The sequence below is a fragment of the Microtus pennsylvanicus genome, chromosome 2 (assembly GCF_037038515.1).
Source record: "Microtus pennsylvanicus isolate mMicPen1 chromosome 2, mMicPen1.hap1, whole genome shotgun sequence".
NCBI lineage: Eukaryota > Metazoa > Chordata > Mammalia > Rodentia > Cricetidae > Microtus > Microtus pennsylvanicus.
Window position 1 is genome coordinate 11,558,931 of NC_134580.1, and position 15,949 is coordinate 11,574,879.

General features: G+C 52.7%; 1 protein-coding gene and 1 long non-coding RNA gene across 4 annotated transcripts in view; one reads left to right on the forward strand and one right to left on the reverse strand.

Annotated features, from left to right (window-relative positions):
* Tcf20 (transcription factor 20) overlaps nucleotides 1-15,949 on the reverse strand; it is a 156,629-nt gene that overhangs the window by 114,092 nt on the left and 26,588 nt on the right. The window lies entirely within an intron of this gene.
* On the forward strand, nucleotides 7,359-10,889 carry LOC142844704 (uncharacterized). 3 transcript variants are annotated; one of them, XR_012909765.1, is made up of 5 exons: nucleotides 7,359-7,422; nucleotides 7,810-8,261; nucleotides 9,049-9,262; nucleotides 9,939-10,016; nucleotides 10,115-10,889. It is a non-coding gene; the product is annotated as an uncharacterized LOC142844704 (long non-coding RNA). The 3 variants fall into 3 exon arrangements; XR_012909766.1 differs by having other exon boundaries at nucleotides 7,810-7,961; nucleotides 8,183-8,261; nucleotides 9,939-10,889; XR_012909764.1 differs by having other exon boundaries at nucleotides 9,939-10,889.

Sequence of the window (15,949 nt, forward strand, 5' to 3'; positions counted from 1 at the left end):
CTGGGCTCATTCTCAGACCCAGGGTACAAGCTCTGAGTCAGTCTGCTGGGGTCCCAAGCTTGCCTTGACCCTGAACTAGGCTGTAAGTGGGTATGTTTCTTTATATACACACTGGGAAGTAAGAATAGTCCCTAACTCAGACACAGGTTCTGAGGGCTACTAAATTCATATTTGTTAAGATTCAGCACAATACCTAGTAAGTGCTTGGGGTTGCCAGGCAACCACCACCATCATCTTCTTCGGTAGTACCCTATCTTTCCCTATCTAGGCATCAGTTACCAGGATGCTGCATCCTTTGCTCCCAGCACAGCCCTGAACACAAGAACATGCTGAAATACCCATGAGACAGGCCACAAGGCTTAAACTGGCTCCATTTTCTGGATGTCAACACAGAGGCCGCAGGAGGCTCCACACTGCTCCACGGCTCATCCCAAGATGTGCTCCCTTTACTGGGTCTTCCTCAGATCTGTTCTTTGCAGTTCTGCAGAGACAGCACCTTGGGGGCAGTGCTGACAGCTGGTGCAGCTGTGCTCCGCTCTCCAGGGGCCTCAAGGGGTGGTAGGAAGGCCCCAACACCCAGCCCTGACTAGAGTCTTCTGGCTGGGATCACAGCCCTACTACGATGGAGCTGCTGCCCACCAGCCGGCCCCTTGGCATCAGGCCCTGGATGGCAGCCAGCTGGGAGAGGAAGCATCTTGGCTGGCAGCCAGCTCACAGTGCCGAGCTGTCAGCCGGGAGGCAGGCCAAGCAGGGCTGAGACCCCCTGCCCCTGAACAGGGCCCTGGCCAGGCCACCAGGATGGGGCCAAGCTCCTCCTCCCACCAGAGATGCAAGGGGGCCCTGTCAACGCCAGCCCTGGGCAGGGAGAAGGGACATAATCTTGCTGGGTCCCCATTTATTCAGCTCAGCTTTTCACAAGCAGCAACTGTTGTGGAAGCAGCACGTGGAGCAGGAGATTTTCAAGTCAAATAATAATAAAAACAGCAACAACTCCAGCTGACATTGAGCAAGCACTTACTCCGCACCGGGTGCCACTGCACAGACTCCTCTGGGAGGGAGGATGCCATTACTATCAGACGTAGCAGCTGAGCTCAGAAAGGGGCAATAACTCACCTAGAGCCACACAGCATGTCACAAACAGGCTTGAAACTGGTACCTGTGTCTCAACCCTGACACTCCGCTGGCTTAAGCAGGCCCTGGTGCCTGCCTGGTCAGGGCAGAGCCTCATGCATCTTTGAGTGTGTAGTTCAAGACGGGCCATGGGGGTGCAGAGATAAACACTCAGTCCAGGTACTCATATTTATTCAAAGCACTGAGACGGGGTTTGGAGTAGTAGCCCACAGGTTAAGAGCACATACTGCTCTTCTAGAGGACCTGAGTTCCCAGTTTACAATCATCTGACTCCAGCTCAAGGAATCCGACGCCTCCTTCTGGCCTCCTGGGGCACTGCATGCACATGCACAAAATCCACACTCAGACACTCACATATACACATAATTAAAAATAAAAAATATTTTCTTTAAAAAACAGAGCATTTGGAGCTTCTCACCCTAGTCAATTAAGTTTTTGGGAGACGGCCCTGCCACAAGCTCCACTGCCACCTGCCCAAGGAGAGCTAATAACGCCCACAGCTACATGGATGAGGTGCCCAGGGTCAGGCTTAACAGATACCAATACCAAAGCTCCTCCTAGAGAGGAGACAGGAAGGAGGACTGGAAAAGCACGTGTTTGTTCTCTGGGATACAAGTCAAATACCCTGTGGGAGTGGTCTTGAACATCTCTGGGAGGGGGCTTGAAATGGAACTTCTACCCAAACATTCCGGACTCTTCGGATATAGGATGCCAGGGGCTGGGGTGAGGTTTTAACCCAAACATCCCAGACTCTTTGGGTATAGGATGCCAGGGGCTGGGGTGAGGCTTCCACCCAAACACTACCTGCCCAAGGAGAGTTAGTGATTCACCCACAGCTACACAGAGGAGATGCAAACCAGGGCTCCCAGCTTTCTCCTCATCAGATTCCCAGCCCTACAGGAAGGCCCAGAGCCACGCTACTTGGCTCCCAAAGTTACTTAGCTCAGGAGGTTAAAGGGGAGCTGGGATGCAGGGCAGGCAGTACTGACCAGAGGATGGCACCCCAGGGAAGGCAGGAGAAGTCCAGCGTCACTCAAGAGAGCAAGGAAGGGTCACCAAGGAAAGGTGCTTCTGGTGACCCCACACGTGGGAGGGGCATGGACTGGGGTCCATGGTGAGCAGACCCCCGCAGCAGAGGGCTAGCCTGCTTGAGGGATCTTGGCACCTTCCTCATCCTATAGTACTAGTACTAGGGAGGGCTGGCCAGATAATGCCCTCCTGTGCCCTATGAATGGCCAGGTGCACAGCACTCTTGCCAGCTGGTAAGATGCCAGCTTGGCCCTAGTCGCTTCTCTCCACACTTGCCTTTCCAGAGTTTGCCCTCCAGAAGGACAGATTCAACCACCGAAAATGAAGCAGGGCTCTGCTAGAGCCAGGGGTCAGGATGGCGGATGGCCCTTCTCCCAAGAGCGAGACAACCTCCTGTGCATCTGGGGGCCATCCTTGTAGCTGGTGGATGAGGACCGACAGGGAAGGAGCAGGGAGGCCGCAGCACAAGGCTATGGTGTCCCCAGTATCCCATCCGGGGGACAGTAAATGACAACAGCAGTGAACAGACACTAAGGGCTTCTATACCGCACCCCCAGAACTGGAAGAATTTGCCGGAAAAGCCTTGAGAGAACCTGAGAGGACTAAGAGTGTTGGGTGGTAGGCAGACATCATGAACCCCCAGAAAATCTGGGGCCCTTCTTCAGCCCTCACTAAAGGAGGGCAGCAGCAAGGCAAGGCAGGGTGTGGTTCTGAGGGGATCTGCCAAAGCTTGGCTTCTTTCCCTCATCAACCCCACACCAGCAGCACAGCCCCTCTCACTCGTCCTCCGGCAGGGCAGCTTTCAAAGCCATAGGGCTTGTCCCTTCCTGCCTTGGCCAGAAAGGTTACAGCCCTGAACGGCAGAGCCCACGCCTCAAATCCAGGTCACTCAGGAACTCCGTGCTACTAGGGTACAGGGTAGAGAGGTGCCATTCCTCCTGAGAGCCCACTCCAAGACAAGTCACCAGTCCATTCTCCCAGGCATCAACTGGCCAACCTCTGCACTTCTCCCCAATGATGGGGGGCCCCTCCCCGCCATCTGGATCTAGCTGGGCAGGAGCCAGGGAATTAGCTGATACCTGGAGCGGGAGAGTAGAGAATAGCAGAGGAGGAGGAAATGCAGAGGAGAGGGAGGTGGGAAAGAGAGGAGGAGGAGGAAGTGGAGGGGAGAGGGAGGTGGGAAAGAGGAGGAGGAAGTGGAGGGGAGAGGGAGGAGGGAAAGGGGTAGGAGGGAAAAGTGGAGGGGGGGAGATGGGGGAGAGAACTGTGGAAGAATGGAAGGGAGGAGAGGGGAAGGGGGGCGGGGAGGGAGGGACCCGTGGGGGAGGGGCAGTCTACAATCGCTGCAACATCAAAGCCTTCCCCGCCGCAGCGCAGTCACGTGCAACCTCGTTCCTTGCGTTCCTTTGCTAGGAGAAGCTGCTGGGCCCGGGGCTGCTGAAGGAATTTTAAAACGAGGCAGATCGTCTAGAATGGGGGAGTAGACAGGATGAGTAGAGTTATCTTTAAGTAGGAGACGTGGCGGCAGGTTTGGAAACCTTTCGCCTGGAGCGGCAGGAGCTTGAAGGACCCCTGCTCAGTGGCTGGGTAGGGGGCCAAGAGCAAGGACCACCCAACTCCTCTGGTGGATGGAGCTACTGGCCAACCCGGCCTGTTTGAGAAAGGCTGGAAATCTGGCTTTCATTTAAAAAGCTTTCTCCTTCTAATATTGGCTCCAATTTAAAAGAGGAATGGATATGTGAATATATATAATTTTTTTTTGTCAAATCCACCATTTGGGTCAAAATACAGCAGGTCCTCACCAGGCCCTGGGGTCTCAGCTGGGATGGGGCTTCTGATAGGCTCCAACCTGCTGTTTCATTTGTGGGGTCACTAGAGAGTTGTAGAGGCTCGCTCAAGATCACATGGAGGAGATTAGAAGGGAAGATTCCTAGGCCTGGGGCCACTCTGCCCCCCTCCCCCAGGCAGGTTGGTCTGAGGTTACCGGGACTGTGGGACAATAGGAAGTGTATGGAAGCTTGTGGCAACAGACAGTTCTCAAGATTCCAATCCCCTACCCCTACCTCATGCCTAGCTTTGGGCACTTCTGCCCTCCATGGAGGAGACAGCTGTCCTGATGCACTGGTAGGAAAGCCCCCCCCACACACACAGAAGGCTTCAGGAGGACCCCTAAGAGCGCTAGGCACTCAACAGAAAAAGTGGGGTGAGAGGTAGGTAATGCAATGCGGAAGCTTGAACCTTGGATGTTTAACTCCGGGGCCACCGGGGAAACCTGGGGGCGGGGGAGGGGGATCAGGACACAGGGCTGTTCTTTCCTGAAGTCATTCTTCAGCAAATATTTACCTACCATTTCCTCTGTACCAGACAGAATGGTGGGGCAAATGTGATACCACACCACCATGGCAGAGTAGGGTGGGGAGGCTGGGGGAGCCACTATTGCAACAGGTGGGTGACCAGCCCTCCAAGGAACTACTTGCCAGGAGAGAAGACTCTTCTCTGCAGAGTGACACACGAGGCAGGGAACAGCAGGGACTCCCTAAGTGCGGTAAGTCGGCAGACAACAAGGGCAGGCAAGCTGTGACAGGAGGCAGCTTTCAGACCTCTCAAGGGTATGCTAAGGGAAAGGTCTGGGTTGGGGTTGAAGGCAGGTGCACTGGTTTCCTATCTGGAACAGAACCCAGCACACTGGCAGGCATCCCCAAGGCTGACTGGCTTGTGTTTCCACCTGTTATGCCCAAATCCGTGCGGCATAACACACCAAGTCTTACGAACAAAGCCTTGGCCTCATGGACCACTACAGGCTACTACTACACACACATTTTAGGATGGCAGGCCTGAATTCCAAGTTCTGGGCCCTCAAACTCAGGATAAGTCCCACAACTTGAAATCCTTGAAGTTTTGAGAAAGTGCCCTTTTAGAGGACACGTGGGCCCGGGGAAAACCCCATGCAGGTTCTCTATAGTCCTCCAGTCTACATGAGAAGGGCAGCTGAGGAGACACTGGGTGAAGGGTCATGCTTACAGAACTGAGGGGCCATCACCCCACAGAAGAACCCAGAAGTGACTAGGGACAGCTCATGAGATGCTAGGAGCCCCATTCTCAGGTCAGGAGACAAGGGCTAGGAGGGCAACAGATAGGACTCAAGCTGGGGGCCTGTGGGAGGTGGTGAGGAATGAATGACCAGGCTTCTGCAAGGAAGCCAAGGTAACAGGAAGGAGGGTACAGGGTCCTCTCCGTCCTGGCCAGGGGTGGGGGGATGGGAGAACCTGAAGGCAGAGATGTAACCTTGCACTTCCAGCCTCCAACATTCTACTCTGAAGCTCCCCAAATGATCCTCTATCCTTCATGGGCTCCCACTCCACTCTCCAGCCTCTGAAGGAGGTACATAAGCAAAGCTCACCAGCCGGGGAGGGGCAGAGACCAGAGCTGGGCCCTCTACTTCTCTGACCGGCATGGACAGGGTTCCTGGACGTTTCATAAGAGCTGAGGACAAGGAGGTGGGACACCCTTCTTATTCAAGTCACAGACCACAGACCCATGTGGTGCCCTCCCACCCCACAGCTCAGACTCTACCTGAGCCAGCCCCACCCACGTGGTACAGCTGTTTTCAGACTGAGGTCAGCTGGTTGAAACCCAACCTCCAGCCCTGAAAGAGCCGAGTTTAAGACAGGGCAGATTATTATCTTGGCTATCTATTGAATGCCCTTTGTGCCAAATTCTGAAATGTAGACTCTGTCTTCATCCTCCCCACCCTCGTCCTAGAAGTTCTGTGCACTGTGATACTAAGGGAAAACTGAAGGTCAATGAGGCCAAGCCCCAGCCCATGACCATTGCTCAGTGCAGGGAAGGAATCTCGGGGCTCAAGAATATTCACTCATTTAACTCATCAGGAAGTGAAGACAACCGCTTCCTAATTCTCCAGGCCAGACACGTGCACAAGCACAGAGATTCTCGCGTCTGAGCTTGAGCACTACGCTGAGACTCCTCCAGGCTGTCCGACCCCGCCTCTCTACTCACCTTCCCCCATCCAGCAAACCAGGAGAGAAAAGAGGTCTGGCTGGCACTAGGGCTGATCCAAACAGCAGTGCCCGTTCCATACGTCCACCCAGAGGACACTTATGGATGAGACACCATGATGAGAGATGAGACCTGTTCTGAAACGGGCGCCATGGAAGAGCCTAGAAATGGCTCCGGCCAAAAGGAGGAAGAGGAAAAAGGGAAATGAAAGGCAAGGGCTCCAGAGAGAAGAGGTGTGAGAAAAAGGCAAAGAAAGGGCATGGAAGGGGGAAGGGCTGGGGAGGAGCACTTGGCAGCCCCCCCCCCTCTGGTGTCTGAGAGACTACAGCTGGGGCCGAGGCACAGGAAAATCTGCCTGGTCTCTTCCATGGCAAGAACATCAAAGCTGGTTCCCAGCCAGCCCAAAGGTAGCATCCTTTGAGGTTTGGCGGTGATCCGGCCATATTTCAGGCTGATCCGAAGCAGGCGGCGCCCCACCCCCTCCTGCCCGCCTGCCAGGAGATCCCCATCTGGGCTGTCTACTTAATACCCCATTAAGGGAGAAAATATACAGCCAGATCCCTCCCGGCCTCAGCTGCCCATTCCTCCGAAAAGATCAAGGCTCTCCTAAAAACTCCACAAACAGACTGCAGACTTGGGGAAAGGCAGGTAAAGCTCAACATGGCGGTGCCTAACGGGAGGGAGTATGACACCAGAGATCAGCAAGAGCTAGCAGGAGGGGAGCCCTCCAGGCCCAAGAAGAATGGCATGAGGTTCTCGGCGCCTTATTTACAGGTGGGGAAACTGAGGAACATAGCGGTGCAGTGATTGACTCCATATTGAGAGGCTCCAGGTTGTGGCTGATAATGTACACACCTCCACCAGCAGCCTGGGCCCTGAGAACTATTTATCTGCACAACCCTAGTTTTCCAAACTAGGAACCAGATTCAGAGAGGCTCAGACACCTCCTAGAGAACACACAGCAGAATTCTCCCTGATGGGCAAGGTGATGTGGGAGTGTCATATATCAATCTGTTGATTTCATTGGTTAAGCAATAAAGAAACTGCTAGGCCCATTGGATAGGCCCACCCTTAGGTGGGTGGAGTAAACAGAACAGAACGCTGGGAGGAAGAGGAAGTGAGGTCAGACTCCACAGCTCTCCTCTCCAGAGCAGACGCTAGAGAGAGACGCCATGCTACCTGCTCCAGGGAAGATGCACGCTATGAAGCTCCGACCCAGGATGGACTTAGACTAGAATCTTCCCGGTAAGCGCACCTAGGGGCGCTACACAGATGATTAGAAATGGGCCAAAGCAGTGTTTAAAAGAATACAGTATCTGTGTAATTATTTTGGGTAAAGCTAGCCGGGCAGGCGGCTTGGGGTGTTGGGGACGCAGCCCCACCGTCGCCCCTATTACTACAGCAAGGGATGGCAGGATTTAAGCTGAATACATCCAGGTCCCCTCATGCAGTTTACAAAGCCCAAGCAAAGCGTGTGTCACCTCGGCAGGGGGCTATCTCTTGTTCCTTGAGGCAACTGGTGAATGAATCAGTTGCCCTAATTTCTTGATTCATACTGGGCAGGGACTACTTCCTCTTGCAAAGGGCCTTCGTCTTCCTCTTTCCTCCCCGGGTCTCTGCTCCTTCCCACAGAGTCTCACCCAGGAACCTCAGGCCCCAGAATCCTTCAGGATTTTTACTGTCCACACCGGTCATCCACAGGTGTCTCTAAACTGCTCATCTGACCAAGGATCTCTCAGTCCCCAGGAAGATCAAACTGTTCCTCTGGACCGTTGGCTCACACTGTAAGACCCTGGTCTTAGCACCCAGTGAGCTGCTCTCCTGACATCTGTGGGATCAACATCAGATTGTCTGTTCCATGACTGTCCCAGGACCGGGACCTCTTTGCACCTACCTTCCATCCATCCTCCAATACTCTGGCCTCCAGACCTCTGCTCTCTCTACCTTCTAGCCTGCCACCAGGGCACCATCTGTCTACTCATCTCTTCTACTCACTCCTCCACAGGTCCTAAGGCTGGAAGGTCGAAGAGCCCCTTGAAAGTGAGGCACAGACATCCCTGAAGCCCACACCAGTAGAAATGGAGGTACAGAGGGCAGGGGGATCCTGGGCACTCAGAGTCAGCTGCCCCCTTCACAGTTCACCAACAGCCGACCCTGGCAGGGGGACCTCTACGTCCTCTCACCATCAGAGATAGAACAGTGAGCACAGGGTGAGCCAAGCAATTTTCCAGACCTAGTGGGGCTCGGCAAGCCAATTTGAACACAGAATAAACCTCTGGCCTCTGCAAGGGGGGCATAGCAAACAGTGTGAGCACACTAGCTGATGCCACCCCCACTCGGAGCAGACAGCGTGGCTGGGCCAGAGATGCTGCGCTCGGCTGCCAATTCCCGTCTCAGCAGAAAGCCTCCATTTTGCAGGGAGAAATTAATGGAGAGAGAGAAGCCTGGGAAATTACGAGTTGCCACCTGCAATTTCTCCCTCCAAGGAGAGCAGCACGATGGCTGATTAAAGTCGCAGCCACCCTGCCAGGCTGGGCCAGCAGCTGAGGACGGTCCACCTGCTAAGAGGCAGGTGGGAAGCAGCAAGGGGGACTACTAGGAGCCCCCCAGGCTTAGGCAGCCTCTCCCAGGGAATTCTGAAGAGGGAAGCCTCCAGTAAGGGAAACACCCTTCTCCCCTCATAACACTTTAAAAGGGATGGTTCACAGGCTGTCTATGGTACCCCATGAATTATGGGACAGGAGACGCACCTCCACCTGAGCTCCTCAGGCACGATGGGAGAATCATGGAAACGGCACCAGGGGAGAGAGCATCCCCTGTGCCTGAGGCTGAACCAGGCACCTTGGCCATTGTTGCTGGACTCCTCACCAGGATGCGGAGGTTCAAGAGGAAGGTCCTTCAAATGAGGAAACACGGGCCTGGGCACCAGCTGGAATCATCTGATGGCAACAGTGGGGCCTTGGTGACAGCACAGGGTGGACAGTTAAGCTGCAGGACAGTCACATAGCCTCTGCCACAGCTATGACCTACACGTTTGACCAGGAGCACACAGGTGTGGATCCCGGCCACCCTCCACCCCTAGATGGTAAGTAAGGGTAGAACTTCCTCTGGTCACCACCTAAGACTCCTTCCCCAATCCAGCCAAGGTTCTGTGATGGGTAGTGTAACTGTCACCTTGACAAAATCTAGAATCACCTGAGACCAGCTTCTGGGCATGCCTGTTGAGGGTTATCTTGACTAAGTTACCTGATGGGGAAAACCCATTTTAGCTGTGGCTGGTACCATTTCCTGGTCAGGAGAGCCTAAAACGGAGAAAGGCAGCTAAGCATAGGTGTGTATTCATCTCCCTGTCTCCTGACGGTGGACAGAATTTGCCCAGCTACTTCAGGCTCCAGCTGCTTGACTTCTTCCCCCTTGTAATGGACTGTGTCTTGACCTGGGAGCCAGCACAAACCCTTTCTCTGTAACACAAATTCTAATTGGTTTTAATAATAAAAACCCGAAGTCAGATATTAGGGGATGAAAGCTGAAAGATCAGAGAAACAGAGCAGCCAGTCACTAAAGTCACTAAAGTGACTCTCCAAATGTTCAGATTGACTAGGCAAGATCCTGTCTCTATGACTCCTCAGACTGAATCCTGAGCTCCTGTCTCCTGTCTAACTTGCCTCTCTCAGCCCTGCTGTCTTTCTTCCTGTCTCCACCTTCCTAGTGCTGGGATTAAAGGTATGAACCAACACAACCCGGCTCTGTTTCTCTTTTAGACTGGATCAATCTTGTGTGGCCCAGAGTGGCCTTGAACTCACAGAGATCCTTCCTTCTCCCAAGTTCCCGGATTAAAGGTGTGTGCCACCACGCCCGGCCCCTGTGGCTTACTCTGATCTTCAAGCAAGCTTTATTTCTTACATCACAAACAAAATAACATCTCCCCCTTAAACAGCTTTGTCAGAGTATTTATCATGGCAACAGGATCCATCCACACTCAGGATTTGAACAAGGATGTGTGACAAAGGTGGCAGCCAAGTCATCTCTCGGGAAGTCTGTTACGTCTATTCAGACCGGAGCTGGACCACTCCTTCCTTCCGGGAGTCCACTGACCTCCAGGTCCTTCGGATCCCAGTCCTCATTAGGATGTGAATCCAGACTGAAGTGTGAAGAGCTGCTCTCACCCTCACACCTCCTGCTGCTCTGGAGATGGACCACAGGAGCGAAAAAGCCACAGAGATGGGACTCTAGCAGCTCCAGCGCTGCCGGCACCAGGCACAGCAAATGCCACCAATACCAGCAGAAGCCCAGGCCTCCTGAGCTAGCTCTTAGCTTAGTTACTACTCATCGGTAAGCCAAAGACCTCCATGACTGGTTCTCTGGTTCTTCTGGCTCTCCCCTGCCTATCCATGACCCTAGGTAGGTTCTCTCTGAGCCCCAGCTTGGTCAGCTAGGAAGCAGCGTGCTGTGGCATCCTTCGGGAAGTGAACTTTGAGGCACCACTATCTTCCAGCTCCCTGGCCATGGCCGTATATTATAATAATGGCCTTGGCCAATAGGGGCGCAAGCTATTAGAATGAGTTAAGACCAGATTAATCTGCTTAAAAAAATATGCCTGGTTTTTACGCTGTGCATTCCCTCCTAACAACTCAGGCTCCTTCCAGGCCATTATCTCGTTTTATCGTTAATTCAATTCCATAAACATGTATTAAGTGTCTATTATGTGCAGAGCCCTGGTCTGGTAGCTGGGGTGGGGTGGAGGGCCATGGGGGAACACCCAGGTATCTAGAGTCTGGCCAGGACCTATCTGACCTTCAGGCCCGGCTCCTGAAACTGGGGGCAGTGTGAGAAGGCTCAGAGCAAGGGTGAAATTGTCAGGGTATTGCTTCCTGGAGGGCAGTGAGGACTGGGGATAGAGACGGCGGCATTTTGCAAAGTAAGGCCTTCTGTGTTCAGACTTAGTTATGCGCTCACATCCACGGGCTCCCCTTCCAGTCACTCAGGGGTATGCACTGATGTCACTGCCTCTAGCACCAAGTGAAGAAACTGAGGCTTAAGGAGGTAATTTTCTGGAAGACCCTGTAAACTCAAAATCAAACCTCAACTAGACTTCAGCTTTTTTTTTTTAAAAAAAAAAGTTTATTGTGGTTATTTCTTTTGTATGTGTGGCACACGTGCCACAGTGCACATGGTTATCAGGACAACCTAGAGGAATCTGTTCTTTCCTTCCACCATGTGGGTCCTAGGGACTACACTCAGATCATCAGACTTGGTAGGAAATGCCTTTACTTAAGAGAGCCTTTTCATTGGCCCTAAATTTCAAATTCTATAGGTATATCCCAAGGGTCTCTGAAGTGCTGGGTAGGCACAAAACATCTAAGAATAAATGAAGGAATGAATGAACACACACACATATACACATACACACACACACACTAAGCATCCCCATACTCAAAGCTGAATTTGATCTCTCTGATGGTAGCAGGGAGAAGGTAGGGACCAGACAGGTGCTGTCACCCTATGGAAAAAGCTGGGTAAGGAATTAGACCTGATCCAGAGCTTGGTACTGCCTCAACCTGGCCAGCCAGCTCTCTGGGCCTCAGGGAGGACAAACATAGACCGGTTCTGCCCATAGTCATAGGAACTGTGTGGTGTGTCCACAAAGGCCTTGGAGTGACACTCACTGAGGGCATAGGGGCACTGGTGCCTGCAGAGGGTGGAAGGCTGACAAGATGCTGGCCCGGACCCATGCTAGGAAAGCCACTGGAGGACCAGAGGGAGCTGGAGCTGGGGATCAGGGGAGGGCAGTGACACATGCTCTCTCTTCTGAGGAAGGAATAGAGACAGTTACCAGGCTCCTCACATTGCCAAGATTGCCCTGGTAAGGACTTCTATGCAGCTAATGACCCACGGGGACACGTACTTGTAGCTTCCCATCCCCAGCCTGCCCTGCCAACCTCGAGGGGACCTGCTAAGGGAACAGACAGAGACAAAAGACTAAAGAGTCTGGAAGCTGCCAAAAGCCAGGGCCCGTAGTACCAGGACTACAACAAGAGCATATGCCAGGGAGTTCCATTCGGCAGCCAGGCTCTGCTGGCACTCCTCACCTGGGCTCCCTCCCAACTCAGGCCTGGCCACCTCCCCAGTCTCTGTCCTAACTACTCCTCTTCTTCCCCTGCCCTGCGCACCTCAGCCTCCTTCCCTCCCAGTCATACCCTTTCTCACTCACTCACAGACCCCTTTGTCCACACAGCTCTGACGTCAGCAGCGCCCTTCTGCTCCCTCTCATCCAAGAAGATGCGGTTCTGCATCTAGAGTCCCTGAGATGATTCCCATGACTTCCCCGCCTGCCAGGCCCGGGGTGGAACTCCCCACTCTTCACTAAAGAGGCAGAGTTGGCTTTCAAGTTAAGGTTAGGCTTTTAGTAACTAAATGCCGAGATCTGTCGTCTCTTTGAGCCTTGCTCTCCTCGCCTGTAAAGCGAGGGATGAATGAATGAAGCACACATGGAAAACTTAGCGCATCAGCATGCTCCGAAGTTGGCTAAGTCTACCTAGATCCCGATCCCCAACCCTCCCAGTCCTGGCTCCCTGTGCCCCATAGCAGCTGAACCAGAAGGCAGAGCCACCTATTCTGCTTGGGGAAGCCACGAACGCTTCCCCAGGGAAGGAGATATACATCTATGCAGACTCTGAAGGAGGCTTAGGGCAGTGACAGTCGCATGCTACTCATGCATCAAACACATGCTGAGGGGCTATGAGCCAGGAAGTACTGGTTCAATGAGAAGATGAATGGGTGCCGGGGACACAAAATCTGCATCCCAGTAACATCTCTGGGGCAGGCAAGCAGTAACGGGGATCTCATAAATGATTCATTGATTCCAGCTGTCTGGAGGGTCAACAGGAGGGAGGAGGTGCTGAGATTACAAATGGCAGGGATCCATTCTGGCTGTCTGTGTGCCTGTCTCTGTCTTCTCTGTGTGTGCGCGCCAGAACAGCTGCGGTTCATCCAGACGCAAGACATGAAGAGAACATTCCAGGCAGGAATGTTCCTGGAGGAAGAAAAGGGTATGGTTTTAGAGAAGTGATGGCCTTGTGACAGAAGGACCTGGAGTGGCACTGCGCCTGGCACTGTGCGCTCATCTCCAGACAACAGGAAGCCAGGGCAGGCGCCCCAGACAGGAAGGTTTAGGTACCCCATGACCTTGCATGTTCCAAGGCAGGGAAAAAACACCAGCTAGGTAGATCTGTGGCCTGCAAAAAAAAAAAAAAAAAAAAAAAAAAAAAAAACCCTGGGAACCCTGAGGGTTGTACAGCCATGTGCACAGGCACTCGATGCCTTCCCCAGCCGAGTGGCACAAACAGATTGATGAGGCCCAGGCTCAATCCATCTTGAGTTTAGCTCAGCTTCTGGCTGTATCCTGGTGACACTGGCTCATCAATACTGGAGAAAATACGGCCTGGAGGAAGACCAATTAGGAACAGCACCACAGACTGAGGACGAACAGTACAGTGTCTACCGATCACTGCCCTCAGAAAATGGGCACACCAGCCGGGCGGTGGTGGCGCACGCCTTTAATCCCAGCACTCGGGAGGCAGAGGCAGGTGGATCTCTGTGAGTTCGAGACCAGCCTGGTCTACAAGAGCTAGTTCCAGGACAGGCTCCAAAACCACAGAGAAACCCTGTCTCGAAAAACCAAAAAAAAAAGAAAGAAAGAAAATGGGCACACCAGCACACCAGTACGGGAATAGGAGCAGGGCACAGGTGGGGACCAGGCTGCTGAGCTGCTGCCCGTGCACAGTCTGCCACCTGCCAGGCCCTGCAGTCAACTGAGCTGTTGTCCTATGGTATGTCCCATACGATGCAGCATATACTCAGGGAAGCAGATAGGGGCTCCTCGGGGCTTCACCTCCTGTAAGAAGTCTGGGTGAGAAAGACCATTCACAGCCTGTGTGTGTGTTTCTGTCCAGAGTTAAGTGCTCCCTATGCCTAAGTTTCCTTTATTAAGAAATGGGGGAAAGTATGGGATAGCTTTTCGTAGTGCAGTCGTTAAGCTCAGAGGGACTGTTCTGGACGTCCAGCAGGGCCATCCCAGCATCGCATGTCCACACCCAGGACAGGAAGAAGGTAGAGGCAAAATCACAAAAGGAGTCAAAAAGACCTGACCTGGTCATCTGCATTGCAAGGCAGGAATTTAAAGACTGAGCCCAGGGCCACTGTAACAAGGGCAGCAATGGCTTCATCCGTGGTGCCCTGAAAACACAAGAGCCTGCTGCTTGTCCTCCTGACAGCCTGCTTTCCATCTCTTCCGTAAGATAAGCCTTGGCCTCCTCAGCTCACAGGTTACCCAGAAGCTGGGACTCAAAGGGGGTTCTGTCCTATAGAGTAACATTCTATAGGATTCACATTTTAAGAGAACCTGGACATAGCCAGACAGTGGTGGCACACGCCTTTAATCCCAGCACTCGGGAGGCAGAGGCAGGCAGATCTCTGTGAGTTCGAGGCCAGCATGGTCTACAGAGTGAGTTCCAGGACAGCCAGTTACACACAAAAACCCTGTCTTGAGGGGGGAAAAAAAGACCCTGGACAGGACAATAGTAATGCTGAAAAAGGGATCAGCTGGCTGAACACGATGGCACATTCAGGAGTGAAGGCTGAAGGATTAGGAGTTCAAAGTCAATTTAGTAACCTATGTAACTAAGTAACACAACATCAGCTACACAGTAAGAGAAGCCTGGACTACCTGAACGCCTGTCTCAATCAGGAAGGATGAGAGAAAGAAAAAGAAGAAAGAAAAAAAGAAAGAGGGGGCTGGAGAGATGGCTCAGTGGTTAAGAGTATTGCCTGCTCTTCCAAAGGTCCTGAGTTCAATTCCCAGCAACCACATGGTGGTTCACAACCATCTGTAATGAGGTCTGGTGCCCTCTTCTGGCCTGCAGACATACAGACAGAATATTGTATGCATAATAAATAAATAAAATATTTTAAAAAAAAGAGAAAAAAAGAAAGAGGGAGGGGAATTGAAGGAAGGATCAAGTAGGCATAGGAGTACATATCTGTCAATTCTAGCACTCCAGAGACGGGGGCAGGAAGATTGTAGATTCAAAGCCAACCTCACGGATAAGAGGAAAGGAAAAAAATGAAGGAAGAAGCAATGCTAATGGTTAGGAAAAGAAAGGAAACACTGAGGATGAGGGAGGGACTTTGAAGTCACTTTGCAGAAACGGGCCGTGCTGTTTTGGATCTTGAACGTTCCTCAAAGGCTTTATGAGCATTTTTTGACTGGACGCTATTGGGAGGTGGTGGAAAGTTTGAGGGCATGGCAGATGGAAGTCTTCAGGGCACTGCGGCATGCCCTCTGAGGGAACTGTGGAACACCAGTCTCCTCTGATTCCTGGCCATGAGGAAAGCACTTTTGCTCCGCTCCACACTCCTGCTACAGGCCCGAAAACAATAGGAGGAATGGACCATGGACGACACTCAAAGCTGTGAGCCCAAACAAACCTTCTCTTTGTAAGTTGGTATTTCAGGCACCTGTTACTGTAATGAAAGGCTGACCACACAGGGAGGGTTGGTAGGGTGTGCTCAACTGGCTAGCACACTGAGCAAGGGAAATCACTGAAGCCTCAAAAGTGTCATAAATGAATGAATGGATGATATTAAACAAGCCACTGGGTGGGGCTCGGCAGGGAGCCTCCAGGACTTCATTACTGACCCCTCCCAATTGGTTTCCCTTTGGTCAGAAAGACCCCTGGGAAACTCACATTGCCATGGCTCTGACTGCCTGATG